Here is a 21,888-nt window from a genome sequence, read left to right as displayed (position 1 = left end):
CCCCACATGATTGGGCATCTTCTCTGTTTCACACAGTTTCCTGTCCTGTGGCCTAAGAAAGGCTGGAAAGTGGCTTTTGCAGCATAGCCTCTAGTGAGAGCAGCTTCAATGCTTGTCCACCTTCTGGGGCTTGCGGATAGGAATCCCGGGGGTGAGTGATTATCTTATCTTTTTACCCTGCTGGTCATTATTCAGCCAAGCTTCACACATTTCTGCCTTTTCAATTTTTCCTCACACTCTGTCTAGTCAAGTTTCTAAAGAAGGGAACTTGTCACAAAAGCCATCAGACAGAACACTTAGCATTTTCCTCACACACACACGCACTTTCAAAGTACTTTTCCACCTCTCTCCAGTGTTTAGTCTCTAGAGGGGATATGGTGTCTGGGAGGATGGCATTTAAGAGAAAGGAACATGGAACATTTTCCAGAATTGCCTGATGGGGACTCAGAAAATAGTCACTGAGGAGAAGAGAAATGGAATTTGAGAGAGAAATTAGGGACCTGCCTGAGGGGGAAAAACAACAAACCAACCTGGATTGCAGGTCTAAAGAGTCCTAGGTCTCCGAATTTCCATAATTTTGTTTCCCAGGTGGCACTTGAAGATTTTGAGAGACAAAAAGCAAGGGAGGAAGAAGATGCTTATGTGTTGTTTATAAAGTGGATGGTGGAAGGGGAGATCTGGCTGGACAAACCATATAGTAGGGGAGAGATGGGTAATGAGTGCTTCCTGGACTTCAGTTCAATTACATTTATAAACCATTATTGAGCCTCTATGGACAAAGCATGTGATAGGTATTAGGGGATGAAGTAGTCACTAAGTAAATAAGACATTTTACCCCAAAGAGCCTGGCATGACACACAGATGTTGGGGAACAGTGAGCTAGAAGCCCTCATTGCCAAACTCATAGCTTACAGGTCTGTCTGTAATTCTCTTGAGTTCTAGTTTTGGGAAGGGGAGAAGACTGATGTCCCATTTTTCCATGCACATCAAGATGAATATACACAACACACACACACACACACACACACACACACACACACACAAATACAGTACTACTACTAATAATATCGAGACACATGCAAGCACATTATCATTTTCCCTTTCCTTCCACACATCCTCCCTGGGCCTGTGTGCTGTTGACAGGAAGGAGAAATGCTGACCTGACTCCTCCTAGACAGTTTGTATTGAGGGTTATTTAGTGTGATGCCTCTAGGGCCCTTCTCTCGCCTTTAACCTGCTCACCTCCCCACCTGCATACCTGCATTGGCCCACATTGACTGAACCTCTACAATATGCCCAGCACTGTGTTTGGCACTTAGTAAATGTCAGGCATTTAAATGGCATAGATGCCATACATAATAAGATGCTATGCTACACAGAGATAAAGAGTTTCCCTCCTCTTCAAGATTTCACAGCCCAACGGGGAGGGCTAACATGTAAGCAGATGTTTATACTGAAAACTCAGGGTGACTTCTGTAACTGGGAAGGACCGCAGGTCTTTGAAGTTCCTGTATGTCCTAAACCACTTATCGTTTTAAAATAATAATGACAGCTAATAATTACATCTCATTTAATATGTTCCAGGCACTGTTTTAAGAGCTTTACATGTGTTAACTCATCAGATTCCCACAACCCAACAGGGTAGAACTATTATTTTTTATCTTCTTTTAGGGATGATAAAACTGAGGCACCTTCCCAGGTCACACAGCTAAAAAACTACAGAGAACTTGTACTGAGATGGTTTAGCTCTATAGTCCATGGCCTTAACCACCATATTATACTGCCTTTCAAATGAGATAATTAAAATTGCTTTTATATGAGGCAGAAGGAGATTTTGGTCTATATCATCCACTGTCTCCTTTGGTTTTCTCTGGCTTCCTTACACCCAGCACTTATCAAGTGTTCCTCATATACCAGGCACTGTGTTAAGTGCTTTCAACACATCTTGTAACCTTCATTACAGCTAGATGAGACGGCCCTAGCAGAGCACCTGTCATGGACTGAATGGTTGTATGCTCTCAAAATTCTACAGTTTCAAGAACAAGGACAAGTTTTTCCAGTTCCCACAGCCTAAGACTAAGACCAGCCATGCCAAGCCTTCAGCTCTGGAAATGAGTCTGTACCCACCTCGTGCTAAGTCTGAATCAGATTCTGTAAACCAGACCCGCGACTCCATGGAGCCAGTGCCAAGTTAGCAAGCACTTGGAGGGAAGACGATGGGAGTATCAGCCAATGATCCCCTTGTAGCTCCAAAGGCCCTGAATCACTGAAGCCTGTGGCTGCTGCTGGTGTCAGCTTCCATGGGTATCACTATCCAAAGCACAGGTCTCACTGTGTTGGATGATGATCCAAGAAAATTCTTCAAGGATCTCTAGCCATCTACCCAATTTTTAAAATCATGACCCAAAAAGGGAAATAATACAGGATTGTCCTTTCTCTAGATGTCCTGGCCAAAGTTCTCACCAGCGTATTATTCAGATAGCCATCATAAAGATGAGAGAAGGAAGACAGTTTGGAGTGAAAAATAGAGAACAGGCAGACAGGCAGATGGCACTCTGTAAGAGTAAATGCCTTCCTAGAAAGGCTCTTGGGTTGCCGTGCAACTTCCATTCATCTCCTTAAACTTCCTGGAACATTGGCTACTCGTGCACATTATCTATCAACAGCCCAGCAGTCATATAAACACTGTCCATCAATGGCCACAGGGGCTTATGTCCAACAAGTTCAGACACTTGCCACCCAACCTCATTTATCTCCATATTTTTTATTGCTCTGCTATATATATATAAAATCTTGAGCGCTATAATCGCCTCTTTTTTCCTGTCTTAAGCAATTAATCTCTATCAAATACTCAATTCCATTTTCTCGATGTACAAAAAAATCCCTTGAGTTGCCATTCACAATTTTAGCTCTTAGGTAAATCAAACAAATTCAAAACAGTTGCTACAAGAGCCAAAATGGGAAGAAGAAAAAAAAAAACAAAACAAAAAACCAAAACTCAGCACCATCACTTATATGAATTTACTTCATGGAATTTGAGCTCTATGTACTGTTAGTCATTTCTATTTTATAAAAGAAACACACAAGCCAGAACTTTGCAGTCCCTCTAATTGCCAAGTAGGAAATTAGCTAACAGGTCTTCTGGATATTTATGGTGTATATATGTATGCATGGAATTGTGCTAGAAACTGACAAATTATAGGTCTGATTGTCTGCCAAGAGTGCACTATATGTGCCTAATAGGCAGTATTTGATAGCTATAGAACAGGAGCTACGGGAAGTGTGCAGTCAGAGGAGAGAATGATCACTTCATAAGTATTTATTAAGAATACAGCCAAGCTAGTGTGGCTCAGTGGTTGAGCATCGACCTATGAACCAGGAGGTCATGGTTTGATTCCTGGTCAGGGCACATGACCGGGTTGCAGGCTCAATCCCCAGTAGGGGGAATGCGGGAGGCAGCAGATCAATGATTCTCTTTCATCATTGATATTTCTATCTCTCTCTCCTTCTCCCTTCCTCTCTGAAATCAATTAAAAAATACATTTAAAAAAATAATACATAAGGTTCAGGATGTGAGGTGAAGAAGAGGAGTGAAGGTTACAAACAGTACAGTTCTGAAAGAAGAAAATACAAAGTACTTTTAGCAGACCATGGGTAGACCATATGGCCAGAGCAGGAGGATGGTGAGAACACGTAAGAAGTGATATATATATTTATAGTTGGTGATGCTCTCTCAGAAATAACAAAACCTCTTAATTAGATAGGAGGGCTTTGGGAATTCTATTCATCTCAGCAGATTTTCTGGAGAAGTTGATGCTACCATCTCCTATGGATACTGCTGTTTCTTTCCTAAGGGTTGGCTGACCAGCACAATTCTCAAAGCTGCATCAGCCAGGAATGAGTCTGTCCTCCCTGTTATCCTCAGGTAATGGTCTCTTCCCCCGCAGGCGATAAAACCCTTCCCTGCTGCTTCCTGCTACTGTCTGCTGACATCTGAGTCAGTTGCCTCAGATGTAACATTGAAGACTTTGGTGCTTGGCTCACAGTCTTCCCACCAGCATCCCTGGTGATGCTAGTGGCCCCAAGGTGACTAATCCAAAATCCTTTGACCTTCTCATCTTTAATGACTTCGCCATTGCTTCAGCCATCTCTCTCAAGTCTGCACCCTGAGCTCTGTCATCACCTAGAACAGCTCCACCTCTGAAACAAACATTCACACAGACCAAAGCTGGACTCACATGCTTTCCCAAGACCGTTTCTCCTCCTTTGATCCATATGTCAGTGGACATTCACTGTCCACTCACTCTGCATCCTGAATCACTCTCCTGCCTACCCCCACTTCCAATCAGGCATCAAGTCCTGTTGTTTCTACTACTTACAGCCTAGGAACACAATTTCTCCTTTCCATTCCCTCGTAAAACTCACGCCATCACCTTTGGCCCGGGTTCCAATAACAGTCTCCTAACTCATCACCCTGATCTAATTCATGCCCAATCACTCAGTTGCATTCTCCCAACACAGCTGTAGCCATCTGTTCAAGTTGCAAATCTCATTAGGGCCTCCTCCCCCTTTTAATGGTTCTTTGCTGTCCTCCAAACTTAAGCATGCTGAAAAGGCCCTTTTCTGGAATGCTGTTTCTTGTCCAGTTCCTGTACATCCTCAGAATCTCTGGCACCCTCTTCTCTGAGAATCTTCCCCCCATTTCCCTGGACTGGTTTGGTGAGTCTCTCGTGTCCTTCCCCAGTAGTCTGTGCTTGCTTCTGTGATGACACTTATCACACTTAATTGCAAATGCTTGCTTGTAAGGCCATCTTCAACAACCAAGCACAGTTTCCAGAATGTAGCAGGAGTTCATAAATGCTTGTGAAATGAACAAACAAATGAATGAATGAAAAAAACATTTGAATGCAGAAATTGGAGGTAAGACAAAGTTAAAGATAAATTTAAGGTTTCATACTGGGTGGGGAAGGTGGGGGTGATGGAGCAATGGACAGAGAGAGGGACATCTAGAAGTAGAGGAACTGGTTTTGGTGGATGAAAATGATGCTTTCAATTTGGACATGCTAACTGGAAGGTTGTGGGTAAACATAAGGGAACAGAGCTTAGGAGACACAGATGTGGGATTTATACACAAAGAAGATATCTTTGAAGTAATCCACATAGATGTCTTCACTATAGAATTCATAGAGAAAAGAGCACTGTGCAGCGACTTCTTCATGAAGGAAGTTTTACCAGTTACCCAGATGATTCAGGTCTTTTTCTTTTCTGAATAATTATCTCCATTTAAAAAAGTTTTTTAAAGATCTGCTCTGTGTGTGTTTCCTCCTAACTACACTCTCCCTCTCTCTCTCTCTCTCTCTCTCTCTCTCTCTCTCTCTCTCTCTCTCTCTCTCTCTCTCTCTCTCTCTCTCTCTCTCTCGCTCTTGAGCATATTTTGCAAACTCCAGCTGCTAATAACCTCATCACACAGTCAGGCCATTATGACTTCCAATGGCTGGAGTTTTTTAAAATTATATTTTCATTGACTTTAGAGAGGCAGGGAGAGGAAGAGGGAGAGAGAGAATAATGAGAGAGAATCATTGATCAGCTGCCTCCTGCACACCCCCTACTGGGGATCAAACCAGCAACCCGAGCATATGCCCTGACTGGGAATAGGACCGAGACCTCCTAGTTCATAGGTTGACGCTCAACCACTGAGCCACACAGGCCAGGCTGTTGCTTGTTTTTATGCAGAGTGGTGACTATTTTTCAATTGGCATTTACTATTTCCCCTTAAAAGATAATTTCTTTAATCAACATTGGCTGGCTATTGATCCACCCATGTTTTATAAAAATATATATATATATATATTCTTGCTCACTCTCCCTCCTGCCTCCTCTTCATAAGAAGTTCTACATTCTGAATTTTCATCTTCTTCATTTCAAATGAATATTTGTGAGCCCTTAAACATATCACATAACATAGGCACATCCTTATTGCGCCTACTTGTCAATCTCAAAAGCTCAGTCCTATCAGTGGGTGAGAGTACAGCACATTGGCATGTCACAAGGGCTACATTTTACCACTGGAAGCGGAAATCAGCCAACATTTTCCAATTGTAAGTATAAATGTTTTATTTAGCAAAATAACAATTATCTTTCAGAGTTGAAATATAAAATACAAGGGAGCTGGACAAATCTGATAATATTCTTTCTTGGTAAGGGAAGAATCTTATCTTTTGGAAGAACTGTGCTCCTTATTCTAAATAAATTCAATATGCCACACTTATGAATCCTACAGAATGACTACAAATGTCCTTGATGACTGTGGACCGCTGGGTGCAGACCTGTGTCGAGTGTAAAAGTGCCTCCCTGTTGTGTGAGCTGCCCTGGTGAAATCTGGAAGTGTAGCAAAAACTCCCTTCTAGGGATAAAGCCTTTTGAGGGGTCATGAACTGCTTTGATAATTCATGTACCTTTTTATCAGAAAATCGTGCATGCTCACAAACAATATTTTGTATGTAACTTCAGAGGGTTCACAGACCCTCTGAAAACCCAGCCATTGGTCCCCTAAGAGCCCCTAGGCTCCAGGATAATGATCCATTGTGGATGGGGGAGGGATTTCAGGAACCTCAGAATGTGCAAAAAACAGCTGCAACGAAAATGTGAACTGCTGGGCAGTAGCTCCAGCTCCCAGAAGGGGATGCCTGGCTGTGTGCAATCTCTCCCAGCATGGCACTGAGCGGGCTGCCCTCTTTCCTTCTGCAGGATACCAACTTTCCTGCCCATTCTGTTATGAGATTTTATTTTATGTCAGCACAGCTCTGGTTTTATGATGGAAGTCAGCACAAAATAGCTTTTTCCAAACAAAAATTTGCCTTATGGTCATTTCAACTAAAACAAACCCCCTTTTTAGGAAGAGGGAGGGGAGGTGAGGAGGAGGCCCCTGTGCTCTTTCTGCCTCTTCCAGCTTCTTCCCCACCAAATCCTGGCTCCTCAGCTTCTCTAATATCTTCCTGTCCCTTGACCTCTACTCACTTTTATCAGATCTCATTTCCTTTTATTGAAGCTGGTACCTGGAAATCCTCTATCAGTTCCACCCTTTCAAATATCTTGTATTTCTCTCATTCCACATTGCTTTGCACATGTGTGATGTCTGGGTCCCACACCATTCTGGAGAATCCTATAGGGCAACTTGGTGCTCTAGATCATCTGAGTCAGCATCTCCTATGTCCATTCATCCCTTTTAACTTGAGGCAACAATCTCCTGCCATCAATGATTTTTTCAAACTTCACTGACCTTTAATTTTTCATAATCATATTTGAAAGTGTGACCTAAAAAAATATGCCAACTTAAGCAACCACTAATTACAAACTATGCTGTGGTCAATTGTGCCCATCTCACCAGCCTCCTCCTAAAGGCATTCACTAAGACTTTGTGAGTACAGGAAACAGGAAAGCTCTTTAGTTACTGAGACAATTTGAGATTTTTATCTCTCTCCAAAGGAAAATCCTCTAAAACACCATCATGCTACAGATATAGTTATCAAGCCAACATTTCTCAACGTGTTACTTGTTATTCAATATTTCCTAACCCATATACTTTGTTCAGGCTGTCCTTTGATTCTGCTCTTAAAAAACAAAAAAAACAAAAAATCTTTCAGGGTTCCTGAGATCCTGACTCCACGAATGTTTCTGAAGAACCTTTATTGTTCTGTCCTTAACATCAGGGCCTTCCTGTCCTGTCTATTGAACCTGGGCCTTCAGCAATACTCAGCTACTTGCCTTTCGCAGGTTCTCACAGTCTTCTTCGTATTTGCTAAGGTGGTTGTTTCTGTCTGGAGAGCTCTTCCTCCCTTGTAGTGATGCCTGCCCCTCCTCACCCTAATCCGGACCCACATGGATGCCCCTCCTCTGGATCTCAAGGCTCTTGTGTCATAGAGCTCATGGCACAGTGTTATCATGTGACTTACTTGACTGTGCCACACACACACACACACACACACACACACACACACACATACACACACTCACTCACTCACACATCTCACTAGACTGGGAGCTCCTTCAGTCCTTCAGATCAAGGACTGCATATTATCTGTCACCTAGCTCATGCACCTCCTTCCTCCAACCCTCTGCTTTGGAGTATATTCATTCCTCTCATTCTAACCAAGTGAGCTGCCATCTTCTTACACATCCTCCCTCCCTGGAAGAGTGACTGGTCTACGTGGCCTCTGACACCAGAGGGACAGACTATCTTTAAGCTAAAGATGTGAGCCTGGCGACCGCCTGCAACCTTATCCAGCCCAGTGGAGGGGACCAGTCTGGCAGAAGAAAGCTAACATCAAAGGAGAAGACAGGAAGCATCCAGGAGACATTCCTGGCTGTGGTCATCCCTGGGACTGCTCTGCCCGTGCTTTGCTTATCTGAGCCAGTGAGTCCCTTTCTCCAGAGCAAATGCAAGTTGGGAAGCCAACTTTGCCAAAGACAGGGAGGGGCAAAGTAATATTGGCCACCTTCTTCATGTTTCTATACATGAAGAAGGTGGCTCCATAATTGAAAAGGGGGTTCCATACACCTAGTTGTTGTTAGTTCAAAGCCTGAAACTGTGTTTGTTATAATGTGGACCCAGTAACAGCAGTGACAGTGACCAAGTCTGCCATATGACAGTGAGCACGTCATACTGGGTTAGCAGTATGAGAATCCCACCTGAGAGTGTACAGTAAAGTGACTCAACACACATTCTGAGCATCTATTTGGGTCTGAGTTTGTTCTCTTAGTATTTGATCGACCATCCTGCAGAAATGTTGGCAAAATATTCTTATCTAACCAAGAATAATTAGCTCTTCCAGGACACAGCTCTGAAAGACCAAATGAGGGAGAGTGTAACATGCGCACTCAGTGATGGACGGGCTCAATGGCTGCCCAGCTGGCTTCCTATTTGCATGGTGCATAGACCATTGGGCATGGGAGAGAAGACAGCTGAGATGGACGTGGTCTAGCAGCTGTGTAGCTCTGGAGAAGTAACTTAACTGCTCTGGACTGTGTTTCCACGTTTGCCAAGTGGAGAGACTCACTTTGCGGCACTCACGGGACCACTGAAAGGATGCAATGAGAGAGCACATATGGTGGCACCTTGCTGTTGTTGCCAAATCCTTTCTAGGAGAATCCTGTAAGGCCCTTCTCTAAACACAGAGGCCACTGCAGGGCTGGCGGGGTTTCTCTGATAAACACATGGTCTAAGGTGGACAACTGTTCAGGAGCTGGCCCCGTGCACCTTTGTGGAGGAACTCAGGTGGGCCCTTCTGCTTGCTTGCTTCTCCTCCTGGCTCCAGTGCCAAAACAAGCTTCTGGGCACTTCTCTGTCTGCCACTGCTCAGAAATCCTATCCGCTTAGCCTTTGGCCAGGAAATCAGTCTCTAGTCCATCCCTTGGTACCTGCCCTAGCTAACGAGCTGGGCGGAACCTCACAGGTGTCTGCAGTTTGTGCAATATCCAGGATGTTTCTGTCCTTCGGCCAGCCCTGCCTAAGACCCAGTGATGACAACTGGCCAGAAGGTCTGGGCCAGCACGGGCAAGGTGCCTGGGGGCGCTGTCCAGCCCCCACTCTGCTTCTTTCCTTGCTGACCTTTGCATAAATAGCTTCCAGCAGCTTCCCAATCCGCTTGACTGAAAGGGGACGCCTCTGACACCCATTGCACCCTCCCCCCAACACACCCCCCCTCCCCCCCCCCGCCCCAGGAGAGGCAGTGGTAGAAAAACAGCCCTGCCGCCACCAGGAGAACCAGCACAAGGAACACAGCCTTGCTGTGCCACATTTCTAGCCTATAAAATGGGGATCGTAAAACCCAGCCCTCAGTCATGTGCTCAGTAGGTATTCAGTAACCCCCGTTTCCTTTCCCATCTCCCCCACCAGTTATAAAACCAGCAGCCACCCCATCCCTGGGATATCATACATCTCTGGCAGAAAAGTGCATGCAGACCCAAATCCACAAATGAAATTATTTTCAACAATATAAATTTGCGGGGGGGGGGGGGGATCTATCTCCTTATCTCCATGACCTGCTGAAACCCAAATTCTAGAGTCTGCATCCTCCCTCCCCCCAACAATGGGGGATGCAGCATGAGCTCAGGTCCTCCCTGGGAGTAGGAAGGGAGGGTGGGGGGAGCAGGGCTCACTCTGGCAGCCTGGCTCTGGATGAAGGCAGACTGTCCCCCCTGCTGCTGGCGGGAAGGAGTTCCATGCTGGGTACAGCTCAGCAAAGCCCTGGGCTGGCGGGCTGGCGCTGGCGGTGTGTGACAGCCACAAACATAATTCCCCGTCTGCAGAGGCTGCTTATGTTTTCGGAGCACTTTATCTTCTTTCATCTGCTTCCCCCACTACAATAGCCATGTGACACGGGCATTATCGTTCCCAGCTGACAGACAGGGAAATGAAGCAGAGAGCAGCAGCATCGGGAGTGGCTGTTAGGAATCAGACGGAGCAGTGCTCACATCCTGGCTCAGCTGCGTGACCTTGAACTCGCGGCTGACCCTCTGGCCCCAATTTGCTTGTCTGTGCTATGGGCCCGAAGGCGCTCACCTCTCATGGGATTGTTGGGAGGTTTATGAGTTTGTCACGTGGTGGGGAGAAGGGAGGCTCTGCAGACCTGTATTTGAAGCCAAGAGCGGGAGGTGCCAGTTCCCAAAGGGCACCTCCCGGCAGATCTGCAGAGAGCTGGTCCCGGGCCCAGGTGTCCTTATCCAGAGCCTGAGCTCTCCCAAACTTCACCTGGAGTGCTTTCCCGCTGGGCTCTTGAACTGAGCGGATCCTAAAAGGAACCCTAGGGCCCTCTGGCCAGCCAGTGCTGTGTGGGCGGCTGCAGAGCAAAATAGAGAAAACACACACTTCCTTTGGGATTGGATACCGTATCTGCCATTCCTCCGACAGACACAAAGGCCAGAGATCTGCATCCCCATCTGGCTCACTTTGTGCCTCGGTTCCTCCATCTGTGAAAAGGATGCAACTCACTTCTGCCCTGACCTTGGAAGCCGTCATGTTGGACCATGACAGCAGCTTCCTGCCCGGGCTCCCTGCGGCACACGGCCTTGGCAGCTGTGTCTTTTTTCCAATTTCCTGCCCATCACCTGGGCCCCTGAGCCCATGTTTTCTCCTGGGAATGTGGAGTTTGAAGGACACCGTGGCTGCCTGAAGCCAGAGGTAGATTGGGAGTGTCGATGCAGGTTTCTCCAGGGACAGGAAGAATCCGTGAAAGATGGGCCAGAGGTGAGGAGAAATGAGGCAGCGGCGTGAGAAAAGCAGGAGGAACCCACTGGGTTCCAGAGGAAAAGACGGCAACATCCCAGTTCCTGTTGGGCCTCAGAAGGCCCGTTTGCCTAACTTGGGTTCTGCAAGGTACCTCTATATCTTATGCATCCTGCCTTTTTTAGAGCTAGATTTGGTGGGTTCCTGCTTCTGGTCACCAAAGGAGAATGACAAGGACAAGGCACTCACCCTGATGAAATCAGTCATCGGCTGTTCCTGGTGCTGCCCAGTTGTCACCGCACCCGAACACCACCCTGGGCCCTACTGGTCATCTCTGAAGGTGAGCCCTTGGCAATGAACACTCAGGCCAGTGTAGACCAGGAAGACAGCTTACGCTTTATTGTACAAGAAGACTGCAGCTGACCCTTCTCCATCTTTTCCTTGGACGTTCCCAAAGGAAGGCAATATGGATGGTGACTAAGAGCACAGGTTCTGGAGCCAGATGGTACAGTTTCGCATCACAGTTCCAACCACTTCCTGGCTGTGTGACCTTGAGGAAGTTACTATACCTCTCTGTGCCTCAGTTTACTCATCTGTAAAATGAGGCTATTTATGGTACTTATCTCAGGGATGCTGTAAAGGTTGAGGCACTTGGTATAATAAATAAATCCTCAACACACGTCTGTGATTTTCATGTCCTAAACACAACAGAGAGAGAGCATTTAGAACAGTGACCATGGCAGGCAGAGCTGTGAGTGGAGTGTGAGTTCATCGTCTCCACATAGGTTTTGGGATAGATACAGAGGGAAGTGAGTCACTTCAGGGAACACCGAGGCTTTGAAGAGGGACAGATTGAAAGATAGATCATCTTGCCGAAACCGGTTTGGCTCAGTGGATAGAGCGTCAGCTTGTGGACTGAAAGGTCCCAGGTTTGATTCCAGTCAAGGGCATGTACCTTGGTTGTAGGCACATCCCCAGTGGAGGATGTGCAGGAGGTAGTTGATTGATGTTTTTCTCTCATCGATGTTTCTAACTCTTTATCCCTCTCCCTTCCTCTCTGTAAAAAGTCAATAAAATATATTAAAAGAAAAAAAAAAGAAAAGAAAAATAGATCATCCAAGAGACTGGCAGGTAAAGAAGAAAGCAGCTTGCCGTGCTCAAGGAAGGTCCTCAGAGCCACCCCTCTGGGGAGAGACCGGAGAAAACAGTGAGAAATGAAATGCAGTCCCCAGAGGAGAAGCCGGACTGTGGGGCTGAGCAGGAGAGGAAACCCTGCTGCCCGAAAATGTGAAGGGGGGCACAGACCTACTAGCCATGTTGCGGGCCACGGGGCACTTGAGAGAGATGAGGCAATCAAAACCAGCTGGAAACATGAGAAGAATGGCAAAGCAGGGGAGTCAGAATGAAGCTAGTGCAAACCTTAAATGTAAAGATTTTTATGAATTTGGATACTGCCCTCAGAAAAATCTTTAAAGGAAAAAAAAAAAAAGCCCACGTCTTTGAGGATGAATGAAATCCCTGCGGCACATCTGCAGACTGCTTTCAGCTCATCAATACAAAGTTACTATAAATGGGTCTGTGCACAGAAAGAGGCTGAAAATGTATGACAGGCCAATGAGACGTTACTGATTTAGAGCCGGGGCTTCTCAAAGCGGGCGGCTTGACTACAAAACCTGGCCCTGCTGCTCTGTGACCTTGAGCAATCTCTCAACTTCTCTGAGCCTCAGTTTCCCTGTCTGCAGAATGAAGATAGTGAGAATTTAATCCATAGAATTGGAGGGGGTGAGGGGGGATGAGTTAATTCCTAGAATATCATGTGACCACAGTAAGGGTTCAATGAGCATTAGCCATTCTCTCTGCCTGTGGTTTTATTTCTTTATATGGTGTCACACACACACACACACACACACACACACACACACACTTCAACAACCAACCCATTATCAAGTGCTCTCTCGAGTGCAGGGGCAGGTGAGGGCACAGTCTGGCTGAAGAACGGACACAAAACTTCTGAGGAGCCCAGCAGCCCAGGGATGAACTTGGTATAAGGTTCCAGCACCATATGCCCTGTCTGACCCCCGGTCCTGACTTTGGGTGTAAACCTCCAATGTGTTAAGACACCCTCACCTCCCTGCTGTCACTCTGCGGCCACCACACACTGCAGACCCCGAGCACCAGCCCTCTGCCTGCTGCTCTCCCGCCCCTGCCCCTCTGCCCCCGGGAGGGGAAATCCCTGGGCAGTGGCATCCGCCAGTCACACTCCCTGGGTTAAGTGATACCCTGGCTGGGCCGACTGAGCTCATGGGAAGGGAGATTAGAGGCTCCCTGACATGTGACCAGGACAGTTGGCATGGCGAGTGTCCATGGGCGTCCAGTAGGATGCAGCCAGCCAGGAGCAGTGTCGCCAGAAGCCCAAGGGGTGAAACTCTCCCCTGCTGAGGTTTGCCTTCCCTTCCCACCTCTCTTTTTTTAAATCTTCCCTCTGTCCATACTGTCCCCTCTCCCAACCCCTATCTCATTACACAACTGCACGGGCTAAAAATACTTCTGGCAGCCGTGATCAGACCCAAACTGAGCAAGATGCAGATTTAATGAGGCTTCCATGGAAACAAGGCTCCTTTTCCAGGCAGAAGAATATGTCTGCGCCAGGAAAAGGGGGCGGGCAGGGGAGCGAGCGTGAGGCGAGGAGCTGGAGTCGCTGGTTAGATGCTGGCTGGCCCTGCAGCCTTTCTGGAAGGGACTCAGCCCACAGCTGGGGACTGCGCCCGCCGGAGACGGTCAGCCGTCCTGGTCAGGAGCATTCTCAGAGCCAGCAAAGGGACCTCTAGCTTCTCCCAGGCCGGGGATAAATATGTCCCTCAGACAGTCAAACACTTGGCAGCTAAAAAATAAATGATAACACGAACATGAAAAGCTGCTGACTCCAGAGTTCCTGTTAGTGCAGAGATCATAACCAAGAGGGTGAAGAGGAGGCAGGTTGAGAAGGGTCAGGCAGACGTGAAGACAATGTCTGCCCTGTTTCCTTCTCCAGGAGAAGCCATCTCCCTCCAGCCGGCAGTTCTCTGGGCTGCTGCAGGCCTGAGGTTCTAAGGGGATCCCAAAGGGAAAGGTGAACCCATCCTTCCATGGCTCAGCTGCCAGGGGGTTAAAGTGACCCCCGGATTCATCTCACCAGAGCAAGGATAGGACCTTGTTGTAACTGGCTACCTTTCCCAGGCCCTTGCTGTTTTTCTGGCCAATTCCCATTGGAAATACTGAGTTTTCCCATCCTGAGAAACAGTGTGTGTGTGTGTGTGTGTGTGTGTGTGTGCGCGCGCGTGTGTGCGCGCATGCTGATTAAAAGCAGGGGTCAGCAAACTATGGCCCGCAAGCCAAATCCAAACCAAATTTGGCCCACGACCTCTTGGTATGGCTAGTGGTTTCAGAATGGCTTTTACTTTGTTAAAGGGTTGTAAAAGTAGGAAGAAAGAATAGGAGACAGAGACCACATATTACCTCCAAAGACCAAGATGCTATCTCCTCTTTACAGAAATCCTTTGCCAAGCCCTGATGAAGAGTGAAGGCTATAGAATGAGACAGACAGATTTAGGTCCAAATCTCAGCTCTTCCACAGACAGGCTCAATTAATTTATGGAATTTATCTCTCCGTGTCTCAGTTTTCCCCGTTGTAAAGTTAGGCTCATAGTACTTGTCTCACAGAGAATGAAGATGCCAGTTTCACACCATGTTGGTTGCATAAATGCTCTATAAATGGTAAGCAGAATTACATCAGGAAAGTGAGAAAGCATGGCAGAAAAATGATCTAGATTCTTCTCCGGGATTACCCCAAGTGCAAATACTCTTCCCCTCGGTTTGGACTATAAGACTGGTTTGGGAACTAGGGTCCTGAGATTTTTGAGGTGTTCCGTGGATGCCGGCATTCTGGGCCATGCGTCTGACAACAGCCCTGATGATGAACACCTAAAGCCAGAATTTACAATTCACCCAAGTCACTGCCTTACAGCTTGTGCTCCAAGTCTGACCTTGTTATGCACAAGACCTCCTAAAGCCAATGCCATCGTGTTGAGAGCCCTGTGCTGACTTTCCTACGGCTTTCAGAACTGTGAGACAGCAGGAAAGTGTCCAAGAACGTGCAGCGAGAGATCAGACAACCTCTAACAGGTCAAACACTAGCCTATCTTGTCCTCGTCTTTACCTTTCCCAAAAGATTGATAGATAAATGAGTTCAAAAAGCCCCAAAGAGATACTATTGTAACACTGCATTCATTCATAACTTGGAATAAACCACTCAGCTACCGAGCCAAAGTGCTGCTGAGAAGACAGTGCTGATAAGATCAAGGTGAAGGCCAGATCAGCCATTTGGCTTGGGGTGGTCACAAACTCAGATGGTGTTCCCGGCAAGTTGTCATGTGAAGGTCCATGCTGGTCACAGAAAGTAGCTGGATGGAGGATGTGGACTCAGCACCTTCTATCTAGGGAAAACAGCACGCAAATAACCACAGTTCTTCCTAGATTGACGGCTGGGTTTTGGCACGGTCTTTATTGGCTTAAAATAAATAAGAGGCATTAGAAAATTTTGAGATATATTTTTTGCAACAACAAAAAAAGCCAGCAACTTTAAATTGTAACAGCATGGCAGGCCAAGCCTGGGAATAGGAATGTGCCCCATGTGGGAGCTGATAAGGGCAAATGACTGGGCACCTGCACCGTTTCCTCTGTGCTCGCTGCCTCCTCTAAGGGCCCAGAGCACCAACAGGATTCCAATCTGAAAAATTTAGAACCTGCTTCAAAAAGATGACTCTACTTTGTGCACATGTCCCCCTATAAGGTTAGAGAAACCCAGAAGAAAGGGAGACCAGTGTAATAAAATAAGAAAAAAGATATAAAAGGGATACAAGTAGAAAAGAAGTAAAACTACTCAGAGACAACATGATTGTTTATATTAAAAGTCTTTAAAATATATATAAAACAACTATTAGTTGCTAATAAGTAAATGTAGCAAGGTTGTGGGACATGAGGCCAATGTACAAGACTCAATTGTATTTCTATACACTAGCAGCAAACAATTGGAATATAAAATTTTTCAAAAAATATTTTAAATGTTTAACATAGCATCAAAAATGTAAAAATCCTTTGAAATAAATTTAAGAAAATACAGTTATATGTAATACATCTATACTGAAAACTCTGAAACATTCCTGAGGGAAATCAATGATCAACAAATGAAGAGATGCATTATGCTCATGGGCTAAAAGCCTCAATGTTTTTAAGATTTCAGTTCCCTCCAAATTGACTTATACACTCAACACCATGTTTCCAATTATCATCACAACCAGCTTTCTAAGTAAAAATTGGTAGATAAGCTGATTCTGATACGTATACGGAGATGCAAAGGACCTAGAATAATCTTTGAACAAGAAGCACAAAGTTGAGGAACTCCCACTGCTTACTAAAATGCCACAGTAATGATGCCGGTGTGGTACTGCCAAAAGGATAGACATTAAATATCTGTGTTTTCCAAAGGTCTTAGGCTCTACAGCGGCGGTTCTCAACCTGTGAGTTGCTACCCACAGGTTGAGAACCTTTAGCAGGTTCTAAGACCATTGGAAAACACGGATATTTATATTACGATTCATAACAGTAGCAAAATTACAGTTATGAAGTAGCAACAAAAATAATTTTATGGTTGGGGATCACCACAACATGAGGAACCGTATTAAAGGGTCGCGTCATTAGAAAGATTGAGAAGCACTGGACTAAATGAAATTTACTTTGCAACTTTGTTGTGCTAATGGTCTCTCATGCATTTTTAATTTTGTTTCATGAAATAGAGAAGCCTTCCTAAAAAATGAACTATATTCATTATCTGTAAATGGAACTCAAGTTTCATAGTAGCAGGAATCGTAGCATTTGCAGAGGCCTTTAGAAACTGGAGAATCTTCAGAAGACAAATCATCATCCCATATATTGTTGACTTAGAAAGTTCGCATATCATTAACTCTGTCCTGGTAATTTTAAAATTATGATATTGCCGCTGATTGCAATGAGGGTGGTAATTACCTTTCTAGGAAGGAGGCTAATGTGCCAGCTAGAGAGCCAGGGTGGGACAGTGATATCACTAGTCACCTGGAAATTTCCTGATGATGGAAGAGCTCAAGGTTGGGCCCACGTTCGATTATATTGACTGGTGCCTGGCCCACTGCCAGATTGTGAAGATCTGAGGAGGCAGATGCTCTGTTACTTGACTTTGTCTCCCCAATACCAAGCACAGGACCTGACCCAAAGGAGAAAAGCTCTCTGGCAGGGCAGGGAGAATTTTCAGAGACATTCAGATTTTAGCTGGGTCACAAAGGATGAGAGAAAACTCCTCCGGTGACCAATGCCATTACTGGCTAACGTACCAGGTGGAACGAAGATGACCAGTCAGGATCCCACAAGTAGTCTAGTTTGGAGGGGCAACAGCGTAATGGAGGAGAGATAAAAGCTGAGGCTGGAAGGTAGGTCAGGTGTAGTTGTTCTGACCTCAACAGCACAGCACATAATCTGGGGGTTCTGTACCTCTTCATTTGGTAAGCAAGGTCTTATGTTGTCCCCAGGCTAAAGGTGGTACAGAAATGGGAAATCAGTCACAGCAAAGCCAGATTTCTTATACATCTACTGTGGCTGATACATTTTCTCGGAAATAGACTAGCACGTTTCACACTTGGGTTGTAATAAATGTTGCCAGCAGCGGCTGAGTGCTTGTAGACAAGCATCTACACATCAGATCTTATCAGCAAGGGCACTCGGGGCATTTTCAGTCTCAGTGTGGGGAGACATTTGGCTTGCCCTGTGCACAAAGCCTTGGGATATTTCCAGGAAAAGCCAACCTCTTGATTTGTAGAGATACTACAGTAGGTTAATTCATGCCAATCCCATTTGATGGGGTCCTAACATTATCACAGCAGCTCAAAGGGCCACAGCTTATCTTTTGATACAAGCTGATTTACACAACAGGGGTGAAAGATGGGTGTGTCTGCAAACTCAGGACTGAAGTCTTCATTTCTGCACATCTTTTTATCCCAGAAATGACTCCAGTGAAAGCTTCCTGCAATCCTTTTAAATTTGGGGTTGGGGTAGAAAAGGATTAAAGAGAGACTGAAGTACCACAGGAAACAAATTCTGCCATCCAGATAATTTCCCTTGTCTTTCTCTATTTTCTTTTCCCAAAACTTCCTTTCATCTTTCAGGGCAGGTCTTACAATCTCTCTCTCTCTCTCTCTCTCTCTCTCTCTCTCTCTCTCTCTCTCATGTTTGGCATCAATGAATGTGTTCTGCTTCTCTGGGACATGCTTACAATGACTTCCGAAAGGGTAGCTTTCCTCCCCGTCACGCCCATTGGTAGGCTGTCAGATAGCAAGAGCTTTTTCTGTCTGATTCATGGTCAGTTCCCCAAGGCCTGGTACAGCTGGTACATAGTGAGGCTCAGTAAAAATTCATGGAAGCACTGGATGAGCAGCCCAAGTTATTTCTGAGATTTTTCTCTCTTGTGTGTGTCTCAGCTGAAGGTTGTGGGTTAGGATCAAGGGTTCTCTGCATCCTTCCCTCTTCTTATCCCTACAATGTCCCTATCGCAACAGCTTGTTTTCCCTTGCTGTCTCGTTTCCTCTGAGACCAGATAGATCTCTGGGCTCCTCCCAAAGCAAAATGCCCTCTTTATGAATCAGAGATCTGTCTCCCAAGGTTTGGCAGTAGCACCCACTCTGAATTAGAACAGCTGCCACTCACAGTGATGTAGTACAAGTATACCAGAGTTTAAGAAGCTGCCATCCTTAGATAAATTAGCTTTTAAACAGCAATTACATTATTTTTAGAACATGAAAGTACCTTAGAATTTGCCATGGTTGCCCGGTGCATTGAGAAGAAAATCTAAACTCCTTACTGTGGACTGTGGGGCCCGTCTAGCTCTGCACCTGAACTCTCATGCTGCCATACTGGCCGTCCTTCATTTTCATCTCTCCTCCAAGCTCTTCACCATCTTTGCATTTGATGTCTCTCTGCCTGGATTGCTTTCTTCTCTATCTGCCAGTTGAGTTCATTATGAAGTGCACCCGTGATTTTCAAGGCAATGCCCTTTATTTTCTGTAGAACACTAGCACCTTTCTCAGATTGTAATTTATATACTTATTTATGACTTATGCCCATTTTCCCCAGTGGGCTGAAAATTCCTCAAGAGGAGGGACTTTATTTTTATTGCCACTGCATTCCCATCACCTGGCACAGTTCCTGGTGCATAAATGATTCTTGTTAAATGTTTTTTAATGAAGGGATAAATAAAGAATCTACCCTCCCTGGCCATCTTTCCTCCTTCTTCTCAATGCAGAAGTAGCTTCTGCAATATCCCTGACACAGGCCATCTCTGACAGACAGTTGAGGTGTCCGGCTGCTCTGAGTATAATCGAGTTGCTTCAGGCCCACAATATCCTTCCTCTAAAGTCCACTGACCAGCTTTAGCTTTACAATATGGAGACACCTAAATGAAGTCACCTCTTACTCTTCCATAGGTCAATTTTTCAAATATCAGAATCTTTCAAGCCACTGTGACAACCTAAATTACTGCGTTCATCCTGTCTTATGTTCATCACTAATGTCTGTGATAGATTCTGTTACTTTAAGCAAAATGATGTATTACCAAACCAATTTTAACTATTAACATATTTCTATAAATGAGAACATATTTTTACATATTTTAACATATTTATATAAATGAGAACAAAGTTCCTACAGCATCTCATAAACATTATAATGAGATGATGTTGGATGAATAACATTATTTGAGGATCTGGTATAATTCACAATATAGAATGAAAGGTATGACCAGTGTACAAATAATCATAGCAGGAGACTGAATATGATGGGAGACAAGAGAAAAACAAAGAAGGGCCCAAAGACAGTGGAGTATTGGCCAACAATTTACCTGTTGTGATCTGTTTCCAAAATGTGTCAGGGAATAATAAATATTTACTCTTCCCAGTACTGTGAGGCTTGAGAAAATGCATGTGAAAACCTTTTGGAAACTGTGAAATACTGTTCAAACATAAGGTAACAGTGGTGATGATGATGAGGGATAAATTTTAAAGTATGTCCTGAATTTTAGTGGGCAGTGCCAGATGATGCAGGAGTGGGGCGGGTGGGACCATTATGCTGAAGGGCGTAGCACCCCGAGCCAAGACACAGAGGCTGAAAGAACCAGGAGTGTTGGCATCCTGAGCAAATACAGGGAGCAGTGGGACATGCAGGGAAGCCAGATGGAGGCCAGTCTGAGTCTTCTGCCACCAAAGAACTCTTTTGTTTTTAATTAGGATGGAGTCATGCTCCCGTAAACTCAGACTTTGAGCAGTACTTTGGATTTTTTTTTCCTGTCACTGTTTAAGTTGGTATTGGCTCAGAAAAAAACCTGTTGCAGGGCTAGATAGTAATCTATTGCAGTGGTCCAAATGAAAGAAATATAATTAAAGCCTCATTGGTGGTATTGGGAATGAAAAAGAAAAGTTTTAAAGAATAGTATGGGCCTGGAAGCCAGAGTATTTGACCACTGAGATGAGATGATAGGCTCAAAAATGACTTCTGAGTGACCAGGAAAATCATGCTGCCAGGGACAGCAGCCAAGGCATACAAGGAGTAGAGGTGAAGTAGAAGATATGGAAGGGAGAGCCCTAGGGTGGCAGGTGGATGCACACATCTGGTGCAGAGATAAAGAGCACAGAAAAGGAAGAGTACTTGAGAAAGATCAAGTTCAACTTTAGGTATGTTGAAAATGAAGTGTCTGTTGGACATCAAGACAGAGCTGGAGAAGAGAGACTGAAGATCAGTGGAGAGGTCTGGGCTGAGGATAAGAATTTGTGAACCATCAGCATATGGGTATTCATTGAAATTGTAGCATGTAGGATGAGGAGAGAAAGTGGCCAACAACAGTGTTTTAGTAAAAGGAAGAGGAACCAGCCAAAGATGTTGAGAAGGAAAAGTTGGAGAGGTAGAAAGAAAACTTGGGTCCAACCAGGTTGAAAGTTTTAAGAAGAGAATGAGTGGTCAGCAGTGATAAATGCTGAAGAGAGCATGTGACCATGTTAGCCGTGTGTGTGTGTGTGTGTGTGTGTGTGTGTGTGTGTGTGTTAAGATGCAAAAACTTAAATTAAGTACGAGACTATGTGTGATGCTTTAAAATTATTTTTAAATATATTTTTTTATTAATCTCAAAGAGGAAGGGAGAGGGAGACAAAGATAGACACATCAATGACAAGAAAGAGAATCATCTATCACTACCTCCTGCACACCCCCTACTGGGGATCAAGCCCACAACCTGGGCCATGTGCCCTGACCGGGAATTGAACTGGCTAAAATTAGTTTTTGAGATGTCTTTAATGTCAATAGAGAGAAGACAATGGGATTTGTTGATGGTGGAAGTCCCTAGTGGTTTCACATTAGGGGGTGAGGACAATAGCCTCCAAAAGTATGCTGAGGTGGAAGGATGACTATTGACAATTGGTTTAAAAAAAATCTGAAGGCCAAGGGAAAGATCAATAGTGTCTAAGGAATGTGTTTGTTTGTTGGCTTGGTTTCATTTTATTGAAACAGACCTAAGCCTGCTTATAGAAAAGACACTGAGAATGGGGAGGAAAGGAAGG

General features: G+C 45.1%; 1 protein-coding gene across 5 annotated transcripts in view; it reads right to left on the bottom strand.

Annotated features, from left to right (window-relative positions):
* The window catches only part of SLC8A3 (solute carrier family 8 member A3), a 120,418-nt gene that overhangs the window by 33,411 nt on the left and 65,119 nt on the right, over positions 1 to 21,888 (bottom strand). The window lies entirely within an intron of this gene.

Source organism: Pipistrellus kuhlii, unplaced genomic scaffold, assembly GCF_014108245.1.
Source record: "Pipistrellus kuhlii isolate mPipKuh1 unplaced genomic scaffold, mPipKuh1.p scaffold_m20_p_1, whole genome shotgun sequence".
Taxonomy (NCBI): domain Eukaryota; kingdom Metazoa; phylum Chordata; class Mammalia; order Chiroptera; family Vespertilionidae; genus Pipistrellus; species Pipistrellus kuhlii.
Note: the sequence above shows the minus strand (reverse complement) of the source record. Positions and strands in the feature narration are given on the sequence as shown.